A 27,379-nucleotide genomic window follows, 5' to 3' on the forward strand; every position below is an offset into this window, starting at 1 on the left:
ACTGTGGACACTTAAAAGAATATTATGAAGGATGTAAGTGATGATAGTTGGTTATGAATGAATGAATGAATGAAATGAAATTTATAAAGCGTGATGGCAACAACCAGTGGTCAGCAAGAGGGATTAGATGCGGTTCCTAAAGAGCCATGTTTTCAGAAGTCTTCGGAAAGCCAGCAGATTAGCCTCCTGGCGAAGAGAAAGTGGGAGAATGTTCCAGAGGGTGGCCGAGTTATAGGTGAAGGATCGTCCGCCGCATCTGGCTCTTCTAATTTTAGGTGGTAGGAGAAGATAGGCAGTAGTTGAGCGGAAGTTCCTCCTAGGTTGGTATGGGGGTGTTTAGGGATTGGATGACGGCAGGACCTTTCTCCCAGAAAGCTTTGTGGGCCAGACACATGGCTTTAAACTGGATCCTTTCCCTAATTGGCAGCCAGTGCAGGATCTCCAAGGCTGGTTTTGCAGACTGTTGGTGGGGGAACTGCAAGAGGAGACGGGCAGCACAATTTTGGATAATCTGGAGTATCCTGATGGTATATTTTGGGGCACCCAGATAGAGAACATTCCCATAGTCCAGGTGGGAGAGGATGAGGGCCTGGAACATGATTCTCCTGGCTTGAAAAGGGAGGAGTGGAAGTATCTTTCGCAGCATCCTAAGTAGGCCAATGCATGTGGCTGAAAGGTTCGCTGCCTGATGATTGAATTTAAGGGAACAGTCAAGCCATATGCCCAGGCTATTAATCTGGTCTTTTGGGGCTGGTGCGTGTCCAAGGCAGTTGGGCCAAAGCAAGGCAGAGATGAATGAAAAGAAATTTCCCAGGAGCATGAACTCCATCTTATCCCCATTAAGTTTAAGGCAAGGGACCCCAATCCATCTGGCAACCTCCTCTAGGCAGCTGAGTGTCATCTGCATAGGTGATGATTTTTATGCCAAATGGATGGACAATCTCTGCCAGGGGCCTCATATACACGTTAAACAGTGTAGGGCTCTAGGAGGAGCCCTGAGGCACCCCACAACTAAGGGGCTATTGATTGGAGACAACATCACCTTCGAAGACCTTAAATGATCGCTCGTTCAAAAAGAATTGCACCCAGGTTAAAGCAGTACCGGATACTCCCAGGTTTTTGAGTCGGAGGAGGAGGGTGTTATAATTTACAGTGTCAAAAGTGGCATTGAGGTTGAGGATGATAATTGCAGCATTACCTCTGCCATCCAAGATCCTCCTGGCCTCCTCAGTTGCTGTGAGAAGGGTGGTTTCAGTCCCAAATTGGGGCCGAAAGCCAGTCTGGGAAGAATGGAGTAGATTGTTTGATTCAAAGAAGTCCACAAAGGTAGTTTTAATGTGTTTCTCGAGAATCTTGCTCACCCAGGGGAGCAGAGAAATGGGCCGGTAGTTGGAAAGATCATCCTTATTTAAATTAGGTTTCTTTGGGAGGGCTTTGACCATGGCACATTTCCAGGCTGGGGGAACTATGCCCGATGAGAAGGAGGCATTCACAAGGTCAAGGATAACAGGCCAAACAATATCGGTGGCTAAAGTAAGGATCTGCGGGGAGCCAGATTTGAGTTTGGTCATAATTGGACTCAACAGTGCAAGATCAAGGGGAGGGAATTGTTCAAGAGAAATTTGGGTTCCAGTTTGTGGATCTATCATACATAGCACAGCAGGAGGGTTCTGTGAGGATGGAAATGATAAATAACATTTTTGGACTTTCTGAAAAAAGTATTCAGCCAGGCTATTACAACGTCAGAGAGCACCATCCGGCGAGGGCTGTTTCGGGGGCATTTTGGTGAGGGTTTTGGCAAAACGAAAAATTTCTTTGTGAGAGTTAGCGGCGAGGTTAAAATTTCCTTCTTAAAAGACAGCTTGGGAAATTTTTATTTCAAGTTTATAGGATCTAATTGCCTCCCTGTATTCTGATTTAGCGAGGTCTGAATAGCCTCTTCTCCATTTCCTTTCAAGCCTTCTGACGGATTGTTTCATATCTCTCAACTCAGGGGAGAACCATGGTGCAACATTCTGCCTGCTTAATTTATTTTTTGACGTTTATAGAAGAACTGTGTCCAATAAGCCCTGAATCCAGTGGTTAAACTTCTCGATGACCTGGTGGAGATTAGGGTCATTGGCTGGTCTAGTGACTTCCAGGACGTGTTTACACTGATTCGTGGGAAGTTTGGGTCAGTTCCGTTCCTGAACAGAGATTGCACTAGGGGGAAGAGATGGTCCGGGCATTCCCCGATTAACAGGATCAAAAAATGATCGAACAACGGGAGCGGGACAGGAATTCCTGCGCTGAGTTTGTTACAGTTGCTGAAAACAGGGTCCCATAAATAGCCTTTAGAAATGAGTGTGTTTTCTCACTTTCTCACTAAACTGATGTGCCAGGAGATTCTCGGACAGTTCATTGGCCGTTTTATTAGATGGATCATCTAGATGAAGATTAAGGTCTCCAAGCACTGTAAAATTGGAAGGATCAAAGGCTAGATTAGCGATGGTGGTAGGGAGGACATCAAGGAAATGTCTAGGAGCGCCTGGCAGGCGGTAGATTAGGAGGTTCGAAAAAGGTGCTAGTCGGTGAGACGTCAATCGCAAAAATTAGACTTTCGCAGTCCAGCAAAGGGTCTGGTGTGATACAGCAATTGACTTTATTATTGACAATAACACCTATTCCTCCACCTCTACCACTTTTTTGATCTACCCTGTGTATCAGATAGTCGGAAGGGAGAGTTTGAATAAGAATAGGGTAGGAATCATTGTGGAGCCACGTTTCCGTCAAAAACAGTGTATGAGGTTTTAAATATTGCAATAATATTGACAATTCTGTTAAATGTTTTGAATGCGATCTGCAGTTTAAAAGAAACATTTTTAGTGGCGATAATGTGGCTGAAGAGGTTGCGGTTTTTTCGGATGGCTGCAGCGAGAAACCGCAGTAGTGGCAGTGAGAGTCGGCCTTGATAGGATTTAAAGAGTGCCGACATGGATTATTGGGTTCTCTTCTAAGTGAGAAAAGATCCTGGGCACTGTAAGGTATAGACTTTATCTGAAAATGAGCAGGGGTCGTTTACCCTGGTCCCCGCCGTGTGCGGACAGGCGCAGACGGGCTTGCCTTTGGCGCGCCGCCGGTGCGCCCGCTACGCTGGAGAATGGGCATGGGTTGAAATATTTCTTGAGCTCCCCCCCTTCGGTCTGCAACCCGGAAGAGGGAAGTGAAAGTTGCCAGTACTCCCTCCACTACAAACGGAATAACCCGCGGAGGACTGGGGAGCAGTGCTGAAAACGAAGTGCAAATTAGAAGGTACACACAAGATATTTTTTTTAAAGGTTAAAAGTATTTCTAAAAAAGTAAAGTCAAGAGATTGCTCTGCACTAAGGAGCGATATCACCCAGCTTGCCTGGACAGCCGCGCGCGTCCACTGGGCAGGAGAATGGGCATGGGTTTAAATGTTTTCTATAGCTCCTCTCACTTTGGTCTGCAACCCAGAAGAGGGAAGTGAAAGTTCCCGGTACTCCCTCCACTACAAATGGGATAATCCGTGGTGGACCAGGGAGCAATGCTGGACAAGAAGTGTAAATTAGCAGGTACACACAAGATATTTTTTTAAAAATGTTCAAAGTATTTTAAAGAAAGTAAAGTCACTAGAGTGCTCTGTGCTAAGGAGTGATATCACCCAACTTGCCTGGCCAGCCGCGCGCGTCCGCTGCATGGGAGAATGGGCATGGGTTTAAATATTTCTAGAGCTCCTCCCCCTCCTGTCTGCGACCTGGAAGAGGGAAGTGAAAGTTGCCGGTACTCCCTCTACTACAAAGGGGATAAACCGCAGTGGCCCGAGGAGCAGTGTGGGACAAGAAGTGCAAATTAGCAGGTACACACAAGATATTTAAAAAAAAAGGTTAAAAGTATTTCTAAAAAGACACAAGAGTGCTCTGCGCTAAGGAGCGATATCACCCAGCTTGCCTGGCCAGCCGCGCGCAGTCATGCATGGTGTGAGAGATTAGATACACGAGTAGGAATGACTGAGGAGGTGTAAATGTTGTTTTAGTAGAGGTTAAGAATTGTTGTTTCTTTTGTTTTCTTTTCATATTATTGATTCAGTATTAGCTGTAGACTATATTGTATTTATTTAAAGGATATTATATGTATTGAAAATATTTTGTATTACTTCAGCATATTTCTATACATCTACGCATATTAGCTTATTTTTCAAGCACTAGGGTGGTTTGGCCTACATGTGGGAACATCTGTCCCATTGAAGAGCAAGCCTGTCCACTTTTAGGTGTCTGTGGCAGGGGGATTTCATTTTGTTTACTACTTTTGTTTACTGCATTGAGATCTGAATACGATGCCCATTGTAGGTCAGCTCTGCCTTGTCCCTGGCAGCACAGATTGCCTCCTTCATGAAGCAGTGCACCTGGGTGAGAATGTCCAGCATGAGGTCCGGGCTGCCCCGTGGAGCCGTAACCCTGTGGGCCCTGTCTAGGGCTGGTGGCTAGGCGGCGCATCTCTTCTAATTGCCTGGAGGAGGTCCACCATGCACGTCATAATGTCTGACCCCTCTGCACCCCTTGGGATCCCCCGATATTAAGGTTGTTCCTCCTGCTCCTGTTTTCCAGGTCTTCCTGCTTGATTTGCTCTCTATGTTGCCCTTCCAAGGCATTCATCCTGCGCTATAGGTCCTCCTGGTTCTCCATCTGTGAGTCCAGTGTACATTTGAGATCAACAACCCTGCCCCTGATTTCCACCACATCATGCTTAAGGCAGGCTTGAAAGTCTGACTTAAGTAAGACAATCTCCATCTTTCTTTCCTGTAGAAAGTTAGTCATGAAGGCCTATGTGAGAGGATTCAAACCTGGGTCCCCAGGGGAGTAGGCCAGCAGGGGGTACAGTGGAGCTCAGGTAGAGGGGCCCGATGTCATCCACAAGGATGGAACAGTAGCGCCTCAGGAGGAAGCAGCAGATGTCTGCTTTCTGGCCTTGGTGTGTGGCATGTTCCTATGGGGTATCCCCTCCCACACAAAGACACCAGCGATGGGTGACAGTGGCTGGGGCAGGTGTCACCATTCCACCACCGGAGTGCCAGGAGCTGACAGATCCAATGTCTCTTGGAGCCAAGGAGTAGGGGGGCCACTACTTCCAAAGGTCCCTCTCCTCAGGAAAAGATGTCTTAGAGTACCCAAAAGCATTCAAGGAGTGAGTCCCAGTGGCACCCCAGGTATTAAGGTGGGGGGAAGGTAGGTGAGAGGTCTTACAGGGTGGTCCAGGTCTGGCCAAAGGATAGACTAGTATGCCAAGGGCCCCTCAAAAGGGGAAGCTGAGCAGCAAGAACCACTGGCCAGATGAGGGATAAAAGTGGGAGACAGGCTCCAGGTTGGTCTTTCCGGTATGTGTGTGTGGGCTCCAAGAAGACCTGTCTCTCCACTACGGTTCTGGGGTCAAGCAGTGGTCCTCCATCTGCGCCTAGGCAGTGGGGGTGAGCATTCGCCACCTGGCAGCATGGCCAATCACCCCCGCCCCATTCCAGGTAGCCCCCACCAGCAGCCAAACTGCAAAGAATCCCTACAAAGTGCTCGCCGTGGCTGACTCAATCCAGGAGGGCCCAACAGCAAGGCAAGGCAGAGAATTGCCAGTTGTGCCGCAGTGGTAGAGACAAAGAAGAAGCCAAGACAGTCTCTCCAATGGGTGGCAGCCCAGGGTAGGTCCGATCATAGAGAGTGGCTTATTGGCCCAAGTAGCAGACCTCAGCACCCTCAGTCACTCAGTGGGTGGCCGGAGGAACACCCACCGCCCGATAATGCAGCTAATACCCCCAGGCACCGGCATTCCCATGTTGCAAACAGCGACAGATATGAAATGCCAATAGAGTCTCTAATCAATATGCCGAACCCCCTTGGTCCCAGTATCAGCCTCAGGGGTGGGGTATGCAGGCCATCCACGGACCCTGACACAGGCACACTCAGGAGGCCTGCAGGCTCACTGGCGCTCCCCTGCCGCACCATGCAGCCAGGCCAGGACACCGCGGGGGAAGCCGAGTATGGACCACCCCCCAGGGTGCACGTAGGCGCGCAACAGGGGGTCTGATATACGGTCTGATTCAGGATGTAGTGGCGCCTACTGGGCCCGACCCAGCCCGCAATATCCTGCCAGGGGAATGAGGCTCCCAGCCCCCATGGAGCTAGGCAGTCGAGGTCACCGTCAAGAACTAGGCCCCCAAGATGGCGGTCTCACTCTTTGCCGCGTGGGCCGCATCTGCATCTCAGGATGGCAGCAGCAGTACAGGCCCCATCCGAGCCCGGACAGACATCTATGCTCTGGGTGGAGGGTCCGATGCACTTCCAAGATCAGCTCCCGGCCCTCGGGAACTTGTCGTCTCCGCCTTCTTCTGGTTTCAAGATGGAGAACCCAGCTGTTTCATGCTCCCAGGCCTCGATGCTACATTTAGGTGATTCACCCCCAGGGGACCTGGGTACTCACAAGGCACAGCAGGCAACAAGCTGCTGGTCAGCACTTGGTCCGCTATGTACCACCAGGTCCCTATGCCATCAATAAATATAGGCCGGCCGCGGGGAAGCGAAGACACCGCGAGGTGCATCCTATTCCATCGGCGGCCCATCCACGCCATGCTACAATCCACCAATCAATCAAGGGTTTGTAAAGCGCAACTGAGTGGAAGTCTACTTAAAGGTCAGCTGTATTAGTTCTCGCTGTGGAGAAGAGTGTTGCCGGTGGCAGAGGCGAGCTCTACCCACTTAGCGCTTAACTGCTGTCAGTCACACTGCACGCGCTGTTCTTATAGCAGTTGTTTTAACTTAGCGATTAAGGCTATTTTAAATACGTTCAGTGTTTGTTTACCTGACTGCACTTGTTATCTCTGCACCACACCTTTCAGGCTGTTTGTATTCCGCCCACTCCCGCCCCGGTCCGCCGCGTCCAATCATGGGCGTTTGATGCGGAGGGTGAGGAGGAGCCTTGCACTTCCGGGCTCAGGGATCACAGGTCAGCGCTCTAGCGACCCCTCCCTACGATATAAATGTGCTTTGGTCAGCGACCGCGCAGCGGACGCGTGCAGCGAGCGCGCCGGAAGCGCGCCGAAGTCGAGCCAAAGTCAAGCCCGTCTGCGCCGGTCCGCGACCGGACGGGGCGCGGGGCCATAAACCGTGGCTCTCCTACATCCACCATCAGAAGGTAAGGCAGACAAGAACTGTTGGATATCCAGCCCAATACGCCCTCATGCTGCAAACACTCTATGCATGCTATATCGCAAAAAAACTGTACCACATGTACATTTGCCCCAGATAATAATGTAACTACTAACAGTGCGATAAGCTCAACAAAAGCAGCCCTGCTTAACTGCAGATCCCTTCGAAAACATCGTGTAGAAATCTTTCACTTACTCGAAGATGACAATATTAACATCCTGTTTCTTACGGAAACATGGCTGGACGAATACTCAGACCCCGACATTATTCAGGCCCTACCTCCCGGATACTCCCTCTCCAGACTGGATAGGAAGGATGGTAGAGGTGGGGGTATTGCCATTGTTACTAAAGCTCCTCTAGAATGTACCCTCTATCCTATCTCGGTTGACCATAGTGAAGCTGGCTCTTTTACCATCACTACTGGACCGAACCACTCTCTTTCAGGTATCCTTGTGTACCATCCCCCCGGAAGGCTCTATGATTTTACTCCTACTCTTATGGAGGCCTTAACCCATCTAGCACTTAGGAAAACACAAATATTAGTGCTAGGTGACTTAAATGTCCATTTTGACGACCCCCTCGACAAGGAGGCGGTAGACATCAAATCCGAGCTACTCTCCCTACAACTAGAGTTAAAAAACAACGATCCGTCACACCAACAAGGACATTTATTGGACCCTGTATTTGGAAACTAGAAGGGAGTTCAGACCCTATCTCCCCAGCCAGTACCTTGGTCTGATCATTTCATTATCCCTATACAACTCCAACTAGATGGTACTGAGCATCACAAACAAAGCTCACAGCAATATAAACGCAGGAAATGGAAAAATTTCTCTACTGACTCTTTTATAAAAATCGTCCATGATGCGGGGCCTCCTAAAGGATCCGATTGTGAGACAGCATATGAACACCTACAAGACTGCATCACGAAAGCACTGGACATTACTGCTCCTATTCGCACTGTAACTAATGCCACGAGAACTAAAAAAAACAGCCCCGTGGTTCAGTCAGGAGCTCCAGCTTGCTAAAACTGCGTGTAAAAAGCTCGAAAGAGAATGGCGTCTTAACTTCTGCCCTGAAATCAAAACCCGATATAAAGCAGCGCAAAAAGAATATAATAAAATGATACGCATGTCCAAGGCATCTCACTATAATAACCGGATCCTGGAAGCTGAAAACTCCCCGAAGGAGCTCTTCCAGATCTACAAAGAAATTTCAATAATCGACTCCAATTCCACTTCCCATAATGACTCAGTGGAAACCTGCAATAAAATTGCTAAGTATTTCTCTGGTAAAATCACTAACATATATGCGAATTTTTCTAGCAATATAAAACCTGCCACTGACTTTATAGAGAATGAAGACCACATACGTACACAATCCTGTCTATGTGTTTTTTCTGTTCCTGCCGCTGAAACACTGGTAAAAATTTGCAAAAGCATCAAATCCGGCTCACCACGAAATCCCGCGCCACGCAAAATTTTAGCTGCTAGCCTCTCGGTCTTAGAGCCCCACTTCAGACATATACTCCAAATATCGTTTTCCACGGCCTGTTTACCTGCAGAATGGAAAAAAGCCATAGTGCTCCCCATCAAAAAAAAACCTAACATGAGTCAGGACATATTGGAGAACCTACGCCCAATTTCCCTGCTACCCTATCTCGCTAAACTAGCAGAGAAAGTAGCGAATGTCCAACTTATGGCCAATCTTGAAGCCCAAAGTGCCTTTCACACATCGCAGTCGGGCTTCAGATCGAGCTTCTCCACAGAGACAGCACTCCTGAGAGCAACTGAAACTCTGCGGGCAGGAGCCGACGAGGGTAAAACCATGGCTTTGATCATGCTGGACCTCAGCGCCGCGTTTGACACTGTAGCACATTCCATCTTGCTACAGTGTCTAAACAGAGCGGGGGTCACTAAAGAGGCTCTGGGATGGCTGAAGGCCTTCCTTACCAACAGGAGTTTTCAGGTCCAAAGAGGGACTTTCCTCTCGGACAGCATGACACTAGAACAGGGGGTACCTCAGGGCTCTGCCCTGAGTCCAACCCTGTTCAACCTGTACATGGCTCCGTTGGCAGAGCTTGTCTCTTACGCCGACGATACTCAACTCCTGATCTCCCTGTCTCAAGCTCCCTCCTCCGAGGCTGACAATTTCAAATCTTGCATGTGCAAGCTTGCTGCCTGGATGACCGAACACTGCCTCAAATTAAATGGCACAAAAACTGAGGTGCTCATAATAGGAGGGAAAGACACAAAATGGACTAAAGACTGGTGGCCTACCTGTCTGGGACCCTTACCTATTCCCAGTCAGGAAGCTAAGAACTTGGGTGTCTGGATAGACAACAAGCTCTCCTATGACAGCCATGTCAAAAAAACAGTAGGTAAGTGCTTTGGAGTCATGAAAATCCTTAATCGTACCCTAGACTTGCTCCCGTTGAACTCCAGACGTACCATGACTCAGGCACTCATTACCTCCCGAATAGACTATGGCAACGTGCTGCTGTTGGGCACTTCGGAAAAAAACATCAGAAGACTACAAGTCTTGCAAAACTCAGCCGCACGCCTAGTGTTAAGACTCCCCCGCAGAGCTCCTTCCAGACCTTCCCTGGCTACTCTCCACTGGCTGCCTATCAGTAAGAGGATACTATTTAAAGCACTCCTCTGGTGCCACAGGATTATTCATCAAAAAGCCCCCTCCTACATGTCTGATCTAGCTTCTCTCTACGAGCCCAACAGATCCTTACGTTCCAAGGGAATAGGTCTGCTTAAAACATCGCTCCCAAAAAAAGCTAGAATGGAAGGCAGGTCCTTCCGCACTCTTGCAGCTAAAAAGTGGAACACCCTCCCCATGAACATCAGACAAGAAAAAAATGAGGCCTCCTTCATAACATTGTTGAAAACCTATCTCTTCACTCTCTAGTTGCTTGTTCTTTATCTGTCCCCATCCTCCAAAGACTCTCTCTCCACAGCGCGGGGACACGCCGGGAGGCGTCACCAGGCGCTTTACAAACCCCTTTAATAATAAAAAATAATAATTAATAATAACTACTCACCCGAAAGGGTACCAAGGCACGGGAGGCGGAGGCAGATGTGCGGCTCTAGGATGTTACGGTGCTTCGTCGAAGAACCAGGTGTTGACTCTCCTCATAAACATGGCGAGTGAAGGTGTCTGTCGGAGGTGGAGAGGTAGAGTGTTACAGGCTTTAGGCCATGTGCATTGTCGTTGGCTATTGCCAGCATGTAGTTCACAGAACCTTATGCTTGGTGAAAAATATTCCAGTGAAATGTGCCCTATATGCTATCATTGGTAAAAGGTTTCTCCTGAACCACTTAAATTACATAAGGCGTAAGGCTGTGGTAAATCCTAAAGAGAGCATTTGGAGAATCAGGTGATAAATATTGGGCATTAGCACCTAGTGACTTTCCTTATTGCATGCACCAATCTCCATCTTTGGCCCTATGCAAGTGAGGTGCTAACATAAGGATAGGTAAGAAACCTATTTGCAAGACTATTTTCCCATTGTCAGAAAACCTGATGTGTGCTCCTATTCTCACAGTCCAAGGATAGAATGTGAACTGCAAATTTCTTCTTTTGGAAATGGCATTGTAGAATAGCTCAATTCCTGCTGCAGGTCATCATTTAAGGTCTACACTTCAGTTACACCCAAGAGTAGCACTGGGGAGCTGAGCTCTGCATCTCCTCCTGTGGGCAGCCTGTGCTGCAATTCCAGTCTCATCAGGCCCTGTCGTGACTGTTCCACTTATGTGCTTCAGTCCACCACTCACACTGTGAAGGTGGAAGTTGAGGAAGAGAGTGATGTGATTGGGTTCTTATAGAGTGCACTATCACTCCGAGGAGTTTCTTGGCGCTTAAACTTCCTGTGTCTAGTAGATGACAAGGTCTAGACCGTTCGAGAGATGGAGAGGATCATATAAGGGTTCGACATACTGTGTCCGGTAGTGAGTAAATCCAGGTCTTCAGTTGTTTCCTGAAGCTTATTTCTGTGTTGGCAGCACGGACAGATTGGGGGAGTTTGTTCCATGCTCTCGATCCAATCACTGATAAGCATTTACCACCTTTAGTCGTCAGCCTGAACTTTGGGACGGTGAGCAGATTTAATGAAGATGATCTTAGTTCGCGTGCAGGATGATATTGTTTAAAATATTTTTGGAGGTAGGCTGGGCCTTGGTGGTGGAAAGCTTTGAAGGAGATTGTCAGGACTTTGAACAGAATGCGCTTTTGAATTGGGAGCCAGTGTAATGTATCTAGCGCAGCAGAGGCCGAGGATGTTCTTGCCCAGCCTAGAACAAGTCTAGCTGCGGCATGCTGTACCATCTGCAGTCTGTGGATGGCAGATTTATTGAGCCCTGCATACAGACTGTTGCAGTAGTCTATCCAGGATGTGATCAGTGCCACTGCAACAGTCCGTCTGTCACTTAGAGGGAGCAGTTTGAAAAAAATTCTTAGGCCTCTGATAATATTAAAACAATTTCCAGCTACCTCTCTGGTGTGTTGGTTAAAAGACAGAGTGTTGTCAAATGTAACCCCTAGATTTCTTGCAGCATTGATAGTATTTGGTGGAGCCTCTGCCTCCTTAGGCCACCAGGATTGAGGGGAGAAGCAGTTGTTAGGGCCGAAAGGTATTATTTCTGTTTTGGCAGAATTACATTTTAGATGATTGTTAGTCATCCATGCGAATACTGCAGAGAGGCATTCTTTCAAGGTGTTTTCTGCATTCGTCATATTTTTATCCAATGTTAGGATTAACTGGGTGTCGTCAGCGTAAGCTATTGAGTCAATACCAACCGTGGAGATAAGTTTGATAAGGGGGACCATATAAAGGTTGAATAGTGTAGGGCTCAAACTTGAGCCCTGCGGGACCCCTGTTGTCAGTATCCTGACGCCTGTGTGCCAGTGTCACACAGTCTGCGGTCCCAGAGCATTAGCAAAAGACAAATAGAGGTGATAGCCCTTTTCCAGCACTTATGCATATCAGCCTTTATTCCAGCTTTTCCTGCAGGCAAAAGTACAAGCTGATATAAACCATTGATAACTGTGCTTGCCACACTGAACACATGACAACACTACGATATGTGCCCTTCTTCCTTCTCTGTTGTTTCTCTTCCTAGAAGTAGGTACCATTTGTTTTGTCACAGCCTTTCTAATTACCATGGTCTATCCACTCAGGGGTCCTGCTAAAAATGCTACCACAAGAATTGTAGACTTACCTGCATTCAGATTGGATTCAAGCATCTATAATCACCTCCATGCGCCTCTCTGATTAGGCTACTTTTTTGCCTCAGAGGCAGCTTTCAGGATGCTTTAGGTGAAAAATTGAAGTTTAGAGTTCACCCTTGCTCAGCCTCAAGTCCAATTGCAGGACTCAAAGTAGCTTCCAGGTCCACATGACAAACCAGCAGATTCAGTTCTATGGTCCAGCCAGCTACCAGTCCTGACCTTGTTCACAGTTGCACCTGTAATGGTAATGCCAATGAGTTATTTTTAATTGAATATTTGCCACGGACCCTTCATTACAGGAAAGCTCATCTGGTGTGCAATGAACTCCCAAGTCAGACTCCGTTGCATAAACTACGACTCTGGTATAGTTCTACAAGGTGTGTTTCCCCACCCACGGGTGACACAGGGGAACTGGGTTCAATGCACCAACAATTAAGGTAAAAGACAGGTTCATACAGTGCGCAGAAAAGTACTCAATGTGGTATTGACATAGAGTTATTGCTTTTTGGGTTGCTAATAATCCACATGAATTGATTAAGGAAACTGTGGTAACAGTAACAAACCTATTTTATTATTTATAATATCACACACACACTGCACGAGAAAAATGCACACTTTTGATAGAAACCGGGATAGAAACTTAGCACTTTAGCACACTGCACTTTGTGTTTCTATATTTAAGGGAAGGCACGTTTACACTTTAATGTCCCCGTTTTGAGCATGGATATAAGGCTTTCACCACTCATTTAGGGATCTATCTGATTGTTTGCTTGCTTGCACTTTAGAATCAAGGGTAGAAGCAAACAAATGTAATCAATTATTGGTGATCTTGAAGTTATGTAAAAATGTAAATAATGTTTGTAACCATGCTCACTCGGAGATATTTTTTTACACTTTAGCACTTTAGAAAAAATCTAACCAACAACTAGCGATAATTATCGCTATGTTAGCTTAGCGTCAATATTTTTATTGCCGAGCTGCGGAGATTTTTATCGCTTAGGAACCTTGCTATTAACAAGGTTTATCTCCTAAGCGATAAAAATCAGCCGAAATGCATGAATATCGCTGAAAAGTCCCCGATATTCATGCATTACCGAGCTAATGCTCTTAGCCATGTTATCCACCTACCATTGGATAACATGGCTAAGAACTGCTCTGGGCAGGCGTTAGCTTACCGCGAATATCTCCAAAAGTTGGTATTAGGAGATAGCAATGTTAGCGACTGTTTCCAGTCAATAACATCTTGGCACGCCCACTTTGCATGTCATTAGTGATAAATATCACTGACATGCAAAGCGGGGCCCAAGATGGTCGCTATCTCCTACTAGCTGTCGCTAACTGTTGTTAGCGACAGCTAGGTAATAGGGAGATAATTTTATCTCCGCTTTCTTGGCTTTTAAAGCCAAAAAAGCGGAGATAAACCCCCTTGATAATATGCCCCCAAGGTAGTAAGATCATATTGTATTTTTAAATCATTGTATGGTTTAGCTAGACTCCTTTTGTCATTTTAAGTACTTTGATGAATAGGAATGACTATTTAATCTATGTAGGTTCCATCTGACAAATGAATAAGAATGTGTTTTATTGTATATTGTCGATTTTTACTCCTGACGATCAATTATATTATAATGTTTGTATTGCCTTCATGCTCTGCTCTACAAACAAAAAATACAAAAAAGGCACACTTTTAAGTGAAAATGTGTATTACTACAGGAACAACCTGTGTCTCAGTAGGTCTAAAACAGTTACACAAAATATTATAAAAACAGTAAGAAGGCATATTATAAATAATGAGAAAATTTTTTACATTTCTAACATAGCTAAAATGTCATCTAGAACCTAACCCCCTAACATCTACTTCTACTGCTACACTAAGAGAGCATCAAGGCAGAGTGACTTGCAGTATACAGTTGTTAGGAAGAAGGGGTACTGCATAACTCGTTGATAACAAAGACTGTCTTTATCAGCGGAGGCATGAAGACAGTGTTTCCTGCGAAGAGCAAGCACATGCTGCAGTAGTGGTCTTCCTCTGGGACTAAGTTTTATCTGCTCCAGGTGAGATGTAAAAACCACAGTTGATGGACAGAATGCAGAACAATGTCATACATTCACCCCAGTACAGAGATCTGGGCCTTAATTCATTGTTTTTTTGAACTCCACACCAACCCAGTTCAGTCTTGGCCATATGACATTGCGACCTCCGAATATCTGGTTATCCGCACTACCTCCATCACTCCTCCTCTGACCTGTTTTCTCACTTACCGTCCTCCTCAATCCCCTTTACAGTTTCTCTCTGACTTCTTGAAAGTCTTGACCACCATCTCAGTCAATAATTCTTCTATCCTACTCCTCGGCGACTTCAACTTTTGGCCCTCCGACCCAGCTGAATGTTCGTCCTCAAAAGAATTTTCTGAAACCCTCCAATCCCTCAACTTCACCCCCCATGTCCACTCCCCCACCCACATCAAAGGTCACACGCTAGACCAGATCTGGTCCCTGAACTGTCCCGTGGACTCCCTCTCTATCTCGCCCTACACATGGTCCGACCATCACCTGATATCTTTCTCCCTACCCATTCACCCCCCAGCCAAGCCCCCTCGCCCCAAAAACACCTGGGTCCGAGCATGGGGCCGTGTCAACCCGGAAGACCTCTCTTTCCTGCTTACCACCTCCCTCCCTTCCCTACAAGGCCTCTCTACCCTTTCCCAGGTTGAGACCATAGATCAGTGGCTCTCCGCTGGCAGTGACTCTGTTGCCCCGCTCAAACGTATTACCTCCAAGCGGGATAAGGATGCCAACCGGTGGTTCAACGCAGAGCTTAAGGCCACCAAACTTACTGTACCCCGCGCGGAGCGGGCTTGGAGGAGAAATTATTGCCCCACCCTAAAACTGGAGTACACCAACATCCTTACCCAGTATAAAAAAGACATCTTGGAGGCTAAAACCGCATACTTCTCCTCCAAAATCCTTGCCGCAGAAAACCAGCCCAAGGAGATCTTTACGATTGTCCATAACCTAGCGTTCTCGGACAGAACAACTCTCAAACCCGCCCCCTCAGAGGAACTTTGCCACTCCCTCAACAACTACTTCATCCAAAAAATTTAGACCATTAAAGCCAACATCCCGCCCCCCTCTCCCTCCTTTGTGGACCCCCAATGTCCCCCCTCCAAGGGACAACTCACTGCCCTCCCCCATATCTAAGGAAGCCCTGTCCTCCTTAGTACCCTTGGTTAAATCTGGCTCTCCACTTGACCCGTGCCCTGCTCACATTCTCTGCCATATCTTTGTTACCTGCCCGGATCCCCCCCTTCATCTCCTCAACAGTTCTCTGGCTCAAGGTGTGGTACCACCCCCCCTGAAGTCCGCGGTTATTGTGCCGATTCTCAAAAAACCTGGGGCAGATCCTTCTGTCCCTGCCAATTTCCGCCCGATTTCCCTTCTACCCTTTCTGGCAAAGGTGCTCGAGCGCCATGTCACCTGCGCTCTGAGCTCCTTTGTAGAGACCCATGGAGCTCTCGCTCCCTGCCAGGCCGGCTTCCGCCCCGCACACTCTACGGAGTCCGTTGTCATCTCGGTCTTAGACAACCTCAGGGAGGGTATGGATACCAACCAGCGCCAGGCCTTAGTGCTCCTCGATCTCTCAGCCGCCTTTGACACGGTGGATCACACCATCTTGCTGTCCCGTGTCAGGGCGGCGGGGATCGGGGGGACTGCTCTGGTCTGGCTATCCTCCTTCCTGAGCGACCGCGCCCAGGCCGTCCGCCTGGGTGATTTTACAGCGGACGTCCGGAAAGTCCAGTGCGGGGTCCCCCAAGGCTCCTCCCTTTCCCCCCTCTTGTTCAATCTCTATGTCGCCCCTCTTATCTTTTCTCTTCAGCAAATGGAGGTCGCCGTATTTAATTATGCGGATGACCTCCAGCTTGTCTTTAACCTCTCTTCTTCTCCCGCTTCTGTCCTTAATTTCCAATCTGTCATGCTCCATATCCGGGACTGGATGAACCACAACCACCTTAAACTCAACCCCGATAAAACCGAGTTGGTGTTGACGGGTGGCTCATCCAGCCCCTGGTCCTCTCTCTTCTGGCCCCCCTCTCTTGGCCCCTCTCCTGAACCCACTACCTCTGTTAAAACCCTCGGCATAAAACTCAATTCCCAACTCACCCTTCACTCCCAGGTTAGCTCTGTGGTATCTTCCTCTTTCCTTTCACTGCGCACTATATGCAGGGTGTCCCGTTTCTTCACTTTCTCTGCTCTTAAACTCATCATCTTAGCCATGGTGGTGTCCCGCCTGGACTACGGCAACGCCCTATATGCAGGTATCCCTGCATACAGCTTACGGCGTTTGCAGCAGATACAAAACCAGGCGGCCCGCCTGGTCTTCAATCTTCCTAAATTTCACCGTTCTTCCCCCCTCTTGAAATCCCTACACTGGCTCCCTGTGCGAGCCCGGACCCAATTCAAGCTCGCCTCCATCACCTTCTTGGCCCGACTGGGCCTGGCTCCAGCATTTATCTCCTCAGAGATCACCCCCTACGTACCCACCAGGGAACTTCGCTCGTCCTCCCAGTCCCTCCTCACCATCCCTCGCTACCGAACTAAGAAGTGGGGAGGCTCAAAATTTGCCACCCTTGCCCCGATACTCTGGAACTCCCTTCCCCTGGAACTCCGTACCATCACTCTGAACCCTCAATTTCGCAAGCATCTCAAGGCCCACTTGTTCACAAAGTCTTTTGACTAAATCCCCAACAGTTTCCCCCGTCTTTTAGCCCTGGACCTTGTTTGTTCTAGCGCCAAGAAACCGCAGGTGTATGAGCGCTTTACAAATATTTTAAAACTAAAAAAAAAAAACATGAAGATCAGTCTGACCCTGTGCCTTATGGGAACAGTCCAGCCCGAAATGCCAAGCCATGCTTTCCCTAGACCGGAAACAAGCTTCCGAGGACCGGTTTCTGGCATTGCAGCCGTCTTCAGCCCGGCTTACTTGAATCCAGTGGTGTGGAGAGCATGGGACTCACGCCTGAGCATACCCATCCCACTCGGGGTAACAGATGCAAAAACCACAGTTGATGGACAGAATGCAGAACAATGTCATATATTCACCCCAGTACAGAGATCTGGGCCCAAATCCATCGTTTTTTTGCACTCCACACCACCCCAGTTCAGACATGGCCTGATATGCAAATCAGTCTGACCCTGTGCCTCATGGAAACAGTCCATTCCGAACTGCTAAGCCATGCCTTCCCTGGACCGGAAACAAGCTTCCGAGGACGGGTTTCTGGCCTTTCAGCCATCTTCAGCCCGGCTTGCTTGAATCCAGTGGTGTGGAGAGCATGGGACTCACGCCTGAGCATACCCATCCCACTCGGGGTAACAGATGCAAAAACCACAGTTGATGGACAGAATGCAGAACAATGTCATACATTCACCCCAGTACAGAGATCTGGGCCTAAATCCATTGTTTTTTTGCACTCCACACCACCCCAGTTCAGACATGGCCATATGCAAATCAGTCTGACCCTGTGCCTCATGGGAACAGTCCAGCCCGAACTGCCAAGCAATGCCTTTCCTGGACCGGAAACATGCTTCCGTGGACCATTTTCTGGCATTCCAGCCATCTTCAGCCCGGCTTGCTTGAATCCAGTGGTGTGGAGAGCATGGGACTCACGTCTGAGCATACCCATCCCCCTCGGGGTGACAAATGCAAAAACCACAGTTGATAGACAGAATGCAGAACAATGTCATATGATTAGGTATCAAGGACCCCCTGAAGGAATGAATGAAACCAGTCCTAGGTCAGGGAAAAAAATGAATGAAATAAAACAACCCAGGCACTAAGGTGTTGCAGCTTGTCAAACCTAAAAACTAATAGAGAGGTTGGACTACACAGGAATCAGTTTCTGACATTTATTAATCTTCGCATTAAAAACAAACAAGACATTATACAAAGTTACCTAGACTAAAACTTCAAAAAAATGCATAACGGTACACAGGTTTTCCAACAAATGAAAACTAAATCAATTAACAATACATACAATATCAACAATGCAAAAATAAAATACAAATTTAAAAAGTGGCACAAAACTGCTTATCGACGCGCGTTTCGGCTACCAGCGCCTTCTTCTGGAGTAGCCACAGTTTATTCTAAAAATAAAAAGAATGAGTTTATTATCTAAACCTAGATTAAAAAAGATTTATATACACTGTAATATAATATCAAATTAGCCTGAACCTGTAACATCCTGATGACCTCTTGTGTTTGACAAATATACATCAACAATATAAACCCTTGGACGGGTTTTCCATTCCCTTGTACATTTCAGAGCTGGGGAGGGACCCAGTTCATAGAAACACTTCATAAAAAATAAGATCAAACTAGGACATGCGGCCCTTAGATACCCAGTTCATGAAAACAAAGATAGGATTAGGAAATTATGTCCTTAGGGTCAATTTCATTTTTAGATAATTCATAAAGGAAGGGATTTCATATCATTTTAATAAGCCAAAGTTCCTTATTTCTAATACATGATAAAAGTTTTAAATAGGAATCTCGTTATATTATTGTGCATGGATGACTTACTAAACAATCACTCGGATCAATGCCTTCAATTGATTGAAAATGAAATGGTTTTAGAGCAGAACTTTCTGAAAAATATACAATAAAAATACATTCTTAGCTATTTTGTGAGGTTGGTCGTGCTGGTCTTTATACCAATATACCATCTTAAACAGCCAGGGTACATAACCCATTTACTTCATAGTTATACTCACGTATTATAAAAGTGATATTCGCCTGGTATAGTCACTGATGATTCCGTTAAACATGTGAGCCTCAGGCTCATAGGCGGAATGATAAATTATGAAAACCAGAAATAAACGCTACCATTATACGTTGTAGTGGGTTTCGCAGATAAATTCGTTCACACCAGTCAGTTGTGACAACATAGAGGCACATCCCCAATGGGGGCGGATTACATTTTTACTGCACTATAAAATGCTTATGGATAGTTTCATTTAACACCAGCAAAGACTCATCATAAAAAGATGTCGTCAAGATGTACTATCTTTGGCTCTTCTTTTAATTACCTTTGTGTCGTAAAGATCCCAAATCCAGCAGCAGTGACAAGGGCTTTTCGTTTAAATTCGATATAAATCTACAGAAAGAGACAGTTTCAGTTTATAACTTTATTCGAATGTTTAAAAAACATCATAAAAGTAGACAGTTTAAAACATTACATACACATGGTACTCAAAATACAGAAGCAAAAAATAACATAGTCACATGTTGTGGGAATAGCTGCACATAAAATTACGGGAAAACCATGCTAAGTCTAGCTCTAATAGATTTCAGAATAAAAGTAGCAGTATAAAAACAGATATCTGGGCTTGAAAGTGAAAAAAGAAGCCTCAGAGCGCTATCGGTGGTATACATATTATATTTAAGGAACATAGGCTTGAGGAAACAGATGCGTTGTGCTTTATACAGAGGACAGAATAATAGAAAGTGCATTGTGCTTTGTTTGGAAGAGTCATCACATGGACATGGGGTTACTGGATGTAATTTCATAGTCGGGAAAGCAACCAAGTTATGCACTATACCTAGTCTTAGCCTTGAAAGAACAAACTGATGGGACTGTCTATGGATAACTTTGAGGTACATTGGAATACCCCGGCTATCATCATTCAAGGACAGGTGGAAAATATGTGTGGAATATTCTCTAGTAGCATGACTTCGCACATCCGATCTCGCCCTAAGATAGACATTTTTTACTTCCTGTTTGTCTAGAGTGTTCAAACTAGTAGGGTCATTTCCTAGGTCCATGTCAAACAGATCTTTAACAGTCATAACTACATATTTTAACCATGGAATACTTAGAACTTTATCCAAGAGCAAACAGTCTTTGATGATATCTCTGGTGAATGCTGTTTCCGGCTTGGAAAAAATGGATTTCCATACCAACAGTGGCCTTAACCCAGTAAGGTCGGACAGGTAATCCAGATCTAATTCCGAATGGGTTAAAACAGTAGATGCCGAGGTGGGGAGACAAAGCAGCCGTTTAATGAACTTGTTTTCTTCAATTTGCAGGGCCTTGGCATTGCAATGTCCCCATACCCCCGAGCCATACAATGCTATCGAAGTACATCTGTGCTTGTATATAGTCAACATATCAACAATGCGGCGGCTTCCTACTTTGGTGGCAAAGCGGAAGACGCCCAAGGATGCTTTCCCCATTCTTGCTTTAACATTTGTTTCCTCAGGGGCCCAAGATCCTCTATCGTTAAATGTGACTCCCAAATAGCAAAAATTTGTGACAGTTGCAATATGGTTTTCCTTAAAAGAGAAAGGTTTAAAAAGTTTCAGCTTTTTCCCACACACCATGACGAACGTTTTAGAATTATTAATTTTGAGTTTCCGTTTCAATATAAAATCATAGAACCCATCCATCAATTTTTGTAGGCCTATAGGAGTCCTAGAAAGAAGAACTGTATCATCGGCATACAATAATACCGGTATAGGGATACCTCCTACTTGGGGGGCATCAGCATGAATTTGTTTTAGTTCTTGTTCTACCGAGTTAATGAAGAGGGAAAAAAGCAACGGGGCTAATACACAGCCCTGTCGAATGCCAGATCTTACTCTGATCTTCCGTGTGCACTCACCCTCCGGGCCATAACGAATTTGGGCGGATAGCTTAGAATAAAGTGTGGCCAGGAAATAGATAATATCGGGGGGGGCTCCCATACCCAGCAGAGTTGTCCATAACAGGGCATGGTCGACCAAATCAAATGCGCTTGAAAGATCTGCAAAGCACAGAAATAGTGATCCCGGCTTGGCCTTGGTATACTTCCCTATTAAAAGGTTCAAGTTAATACATTGTTCGATCGTACCAAGGCCCTTTCTAAAGCCGTATTGGGATGGGGCAAGAATGTTATTATCTACGGCCCAATCTTCCAAGCGTGCTAACAGGACCCTACTCAGGATTTTAAGTGAGGAATCCAAAAGGGAGATAGGGCGGTAGTTCTTGGCCTCTCCTCTATCCCCCTTTTTATAGATTGGAATGATAATGGATTCACCCCACGTGGAAGGGGTCCTGTTATCCATAGCAGCATTAAAGGCTATGGTCAATAGTGGGCTCCAGAGAGCTGGATCATATTTGTATAGGTCGATCGGCACCCCGTCTGGGCCGGGGGCTTTTCCCCCTTTGCTATTCCTTATAGCCAAATCCACCTCATCGGTCGTTATTCTCGGGGAATCAACTCGGGTAGTGCAGATGATGTTATCATTGGCTAGGGACTCTCCAGTTGGATCAAAGATCCCTGAGAAATGGGCCACCCATCCCTCTTCACTAACTTGGGCGGTGAGGACAGGGAATTCCTCTTTTTGCAGGAATGGGCTATTGATGGTGCTCCAGAATAGTTTACTGTCCCGGAGTGCTGCGGCTTTACTCAGATCTTCCCAGGCTATTTCTCTAAGTTCTTGTTTCCTGGTTTTGAGCACATTTTTATAAATGGCCCTTAGGGATTTAACCGCATCCCTGTCTCTCGGGGTACTTGAAAGGGCGAGTTTGAGGGATTTTAGTGCCCTTGTACATGCTTGGTTAAACCAGCCCTGTGTAGCCTGCCCTGATTTGGCCTTCTTTGAAGTGAGTGTTTTCTTGATTATGATACCCAGATTCTCGAAGTTATTTATTGATTGTGCTGCGGGGGCTTCCATATCAAGACAACTGAGTATCATATTAAGGCCAGCTTTCACCACCCTCCGATGCAAATTCTCTGCTTTTTCCCCACTCCATTTTATGCGGATCCCATTAGGTCTACATGGCCTGATGTCATCTACAACCCTACCTGAGAATACATCCCTATGGAGCTCACAATATAAAACCATGGTGAGTGCATTGTGGTCACTCAGGTCGTGATCTATGATCTGGGTAACCGAACAATGGGGAGCTACCCGATTGGAGATGATCAGGAAGTCAATAATGGAGGTGGTGTTTCTCCCCGTGAAGGTAGGCGCCAGGTTGCCCTCATTATCAGGTGCATGTTGGTGGATTGATATATCAATTTTTAACATCAAATTGTTAAGGGAAGTGCCATATGGAGAGTGTAAAAAGTGAAGTAAATTTTCCCCATTTTCCCCATCATAACCACAGGTAGTAGAATATGAGAGAGGGCAAGTTCTAATATTAAAATCACCTCCCCAAACAATATCATAAGATACAGCTGGTTTACAAAGAATAGAATCCAGAGCCGATTCAAGTTCGTCTACTACAGTGGTGCTGGAGGGGTCAAAGGTATTATTGTAGTGGTTAATCAACAATAGATTACGGTCCCTGCCTATCAAAATTTCCAAAATTTGCGAATGGGACCCCACAATATGGCTTTTTCTCACTCGTAAAGGTAGATGTACAGAGAGTAAAATCAACAATCCCCCTTTGGCCCTCCCCATTGCAGATTCCACCGCATTACAGTTATAGGCAACGAAACCATCAAAGGCAATATCTTCCACTGACCACGTTTCCTGCAGACATAGAATATCATGAACCACGATAAGTTCCCTCCAACCCAGTGCTGAAACCTTCTGCCGCCACCCGGCAATGTTCCAGCTCATCAATGAATAACCCTTAACCCTTTGGTCCATAACTGTATTGATGTGGATAGTTGAGACAGAGGGTGTGGCGGGGGTCATATCTAGCGGAATCAAATCCGGTACAATGGTGGTAGCTGGGGCAGGGGTAATGGGGGTGAATTCAGAACATTGTATGATAGGGGTTGTAACGGGTGTAATCTGGAGCAAATTAGTGGGAATAGCTTCATTGGGGGTGGTTAAATAGACCATGGGCAAAACATCAGGTATAGCCTGAATATTAGTCAGCTTCAGAGGGCAAGAGACGGGGTGTAGTCAGTCTACTCCCTCTAAGCCATCTAAGCAACCATAGCGGTTAGGATCCATGAAGGAGTGGAATTGGGGTGCATATTGAGATTGTCTTGGTGGTCTAGCATCATATGCTCGTTGTCTGCCCCTCCGTTCCACAACGGACCAATCCCCTCTTCTTTGTTGGTGGCGAAAGTTAGGTGGTGGAAAGAAATAGGAAACGGGGAGGGTCTGGATCGTTGAGTCAAAAGACCTGTTAAAACCTGCACAAATATGGGATACTGTACGAGGGTCTCTAAAACTAACGGTTAGGCAGTCCCCAATGATGTTTTTAGGGGTCTTGCCTACCCAGGGGACCCTCCTTACCATGATTATTTCATTGTGCAGGTGGCCCGGGAGTGGTCTATTCCAATTAAGCCATTTTATTACTTTGCTCTTCAAGGAGCTAAAGGTTTCAGATTCCCCTGTTTCTAATGGTGGTACACCGGCTAAGATGACAGTAAACCGGTTAGCCTCCGGTGGTAAATCGGGCCGCCTAACTCTAGGGGTATTAAGTGCCTCGCTTGGTACTCCCTGGTTCCCCCCAGCCGTATGGTCTGGCGGGTTAGTTTGGCTTGGTTGTTGACTCGCCCCATTATCAGTTGTTAAATTATTGAGCTGGGATTGGATAAGGGGTGGTATACAGATATTTGGTGGGGGGATATTAGGTTGATTCATAACCGGATTAGGAGGAGCGGGAATAGCAGGGGTTAAGGTAGTGGTTGGGGTGTGTTGGTTCTGGAGGTTACCAAGGGCGGCTAGAATGGAGGCTGATGTTTTCTCTACATTTAAAATTCTGGAGCAAAGCCTGTCCAGTTTAGCCTCTAATGGGGATATGACTGATTTAAGTAGTGCCACGGCCCATTCCATAGATATTTCCCTATTCGGGGATTGGGCCTCACGGGGGGTAAATGTGGTCTGGGGTAATGGTTCCTCCCGTACTTTAGCTGTTTTTGTAGCCCTTCCCATTTTAACTTCTTTTTTATTGTACACTCTTTTCCGTTTCCTCACGGCACCCTCTCTTTCCCCATGGCTCTTAGACTCGGTAGTACTCACATCAGGATGGGATAAAATGGAGGCATTTTCACTTATGAGTACACAGGTAGGGTCAGCCACAATGTCAGTTGATATACCCGGGGAGGCTAGGTGGATAGGGTCTTCTATGGGCGGGGATATTTTATCCGCAATAGGAGACTGATTGCTATCTCTAATGGGCGTTTTGGCATTGGCAAGGGGTCCTATGGATGATCGTTTCAGGGAAATAAGTTCAGTAGATAAACGCTTTTCCAATATGACAATCTCCTTGTCTATAATGTTATTAGCCCTAATGAGGAATTTCTCCATACCTCCGGCGGTTGACAGGCTGCCAGTTAGGGAGGATTTAATCCTATTGTCTCTGCCGGCCATAGTCCTTATGGATGGGGGCGCACACAGGTTAGAGGGGTGGCCCGGTCCGGTCACTCCGGGTCACGAACGGCCACAAACGGTCCCGCCCTTGTCCCGGGCTTCTCCCGGCGCCCTCCCGCGCGCTCCCGCGCAGCGGGGATGATACTCCTCTTTTATTGTTGGTTGATTGGTCTCTAGGGGCGGAGCCGGCAGGGAGAGCAGCCCAGATGACCACGGGCGCGCGGGGGCTCCTGGAACTTGGAGTCCCCCGCCTATAGCTCGCAGCCCTGCCGGTCGGTGGTCAAGCAGACAGCAAACCCTTACAGCCTTAGGCACACTCCTGGCCGCGAAGCGGGACCCGCGAAGCGGGTCCGGCGAGGGGCAGCGGCGGGAGCAGGCAACAGGCGGGGCAGGCAGCAGCAAGCACCCTCGGCTCCCTCCTTTCTTTTGAAGCAACAGGTCCGTTGAAGTCCTCCGGGTTTAGAGAAACAGAAAGAGACATATACATTAAGTCCGAATAGTGCCTCTACATGCACCGGAAACGTAACGTATCGTAACGTATCTAATTGAACCACGGTCACTAGTACCTGATTAGCTGTTAAATTGCAACCTCACTCGCATCTCGGAACGTCGGTGTGTTTAGTCCTATCTTTGTTTTCATGAACTGGATCTCCAAGGGCCGCATGTCCTAGTTTGATCTTTGTTTCTATGAACTGTTTATATGAACTGGGTCCCTCCCCAGCTCTGAAATGTACAAGGAAATGGAAAACCCATCCAAGGGTTTATATTGTTGATGCATATTTATCAAACACAAGAGGTCATCAGGATGTTACAGGTTCAGGCTCATTTGATGTTATATTACCGTGTATATACATCTTTTTTAATCTAGGTTTAGATAATAAACTCATTCTTTTTATTTTTAGAATAAACTGTGGCTACTCCAGAAGAAGGTGCTGGTAGCCAAAACGCGCGTTGAGAAGCAATTTTGTGACACTTTTTAAATTTGTATTTTATTTTTGCATTGTTGATATTGTATGTATTGTTAATTGATTTAGTTTTCATTTGTTTGAAAACCTGTGTACCGTTATGCATTTTTTGGAAGTTTTAGTCTAGGTAACTTTGTATAACGTCTTGTTTGTTTTTAATGCGAAGATTAATCAATGTCAGAAACTGATTCCTGTGTAGTCCAACCTCTCTATTAGTTTTTAGGTTTGACAAGCTGCAACACCTTAGTGCCTAGGTTCATTTATTTCATGCGGAACAATGTCATACATTCACCCCAGTACAGAGATCTGGGCCTAAATCCATGTTTTTTTTGCACTCCACACCACCCCAGTTCAGACATGGCCATATGCAAATCAGTCTGACCCTGTCCCTCATGGGAACAGTCCAGCCCGAACTGCCAAGCCATGCCTTCCCTGGACAAGAAACAAGCTTTGGAGGACAGGTTTCTGGCATTCCAGCCATCTTTAGCCCCGATTGCTTGAATCCAGTGGTGTGGAGAGCATGGGACTCATGTCTGAGCATACCCATCCCACTCGGGGTGACAAATGCAAAAACCCCAGTTGATGGACAGAATGCAGAACAATGTCATACATTCACCCCAGTACAGAGATCTGGGCCTAAATCCATTGTTTCTTTGCACTCCACACCACCCCAGTTCAGACATGGCCATATGTAAATCAGTCTGACCCTGTTTCTCATGAGAATAGTCCAGCCCGAACTGCCAAGCCATGCCTTTCCTGGACCGGAAACAAGCTTCCAAGGACCGGTTTCCTGCATTCCAGCCGTCTTCAGTCTGGCTTGCTGGACTCCAGTGGTGTGGAGAGCAGGGGACTCACGTCTCAGCATACCCATCTCACTCGGGGTGACAAATACAAAAACCACAGTTGATGGACAGACTGCAGAACAATGTCATACATCCCTCCCAGTACAGAGATCTGGGCCAAAATCCATCGTTTTTTTGCACTCCACACCACCCCAGTTCAGACATGGCCATATGCAAATCAGTCTGACCCTGTGCCTCATGGGAACAGTCCAGCCCGAACTGCCAAGCCATGCCTTCCCTGGACTGGAAACAAGCTTCCGAGGACCGGTTTCCGGCATTCCAGACGCCTTCAGCCCAGCTTGCTTGATTCCAGTGGTGTTGAGAGCATGGGACTCACGTCTGAGCATACCCATCTCACTCGGGGTGACGAATGAAAAAACCACAGTTGATGGACAGAATGCAGAACAATATCATACTTTCACCCCAGCACAGAGATTTGGGCCTAAATCCATCCTTTTTTTGCACTCCACACCACCACAGTTCCGACATGTCCATATGCAAATCAGTCTGACCCTGTGCCTCATCGGAACAGTCCAGCCCGAACTGCCAAGGCCATGCCTTCCCTGGACTGGAAACAAGCTTCCGAGGACCGGTTTCCGGCATTCCAGACGTCTTCAGCCCGGCTTGCTTGAATTCAGTGGTGTGGAGAGCATGGGACTCACGTCTGAGCATACCCATCTCACTCGGGGTGACAAATGCAAAAACCACAGTTGATGGACAGAATGCAGAACAATGTCATACATTCACCCCAGTACAGAGATCTGGGCCTAATTCCATTGTTTTTTGCACTCCACACCACCCCAGTTCAGACATGGCCATATGCAAATC

Source organism: Lissotriton vulgaris, chromosome 7, assembly GCF_964263255.1.
Source record: "Lissotriton vulgaris chromosome 7, aLisVul1.2, whole genome shotgun sequence".
NCBI classification, from domain to species: Eukaryota; Metazoa; Chordata; class Amphibia; order Caudata; family Salamandridae; genus Lissotriton; species Lissotriton vulgaris.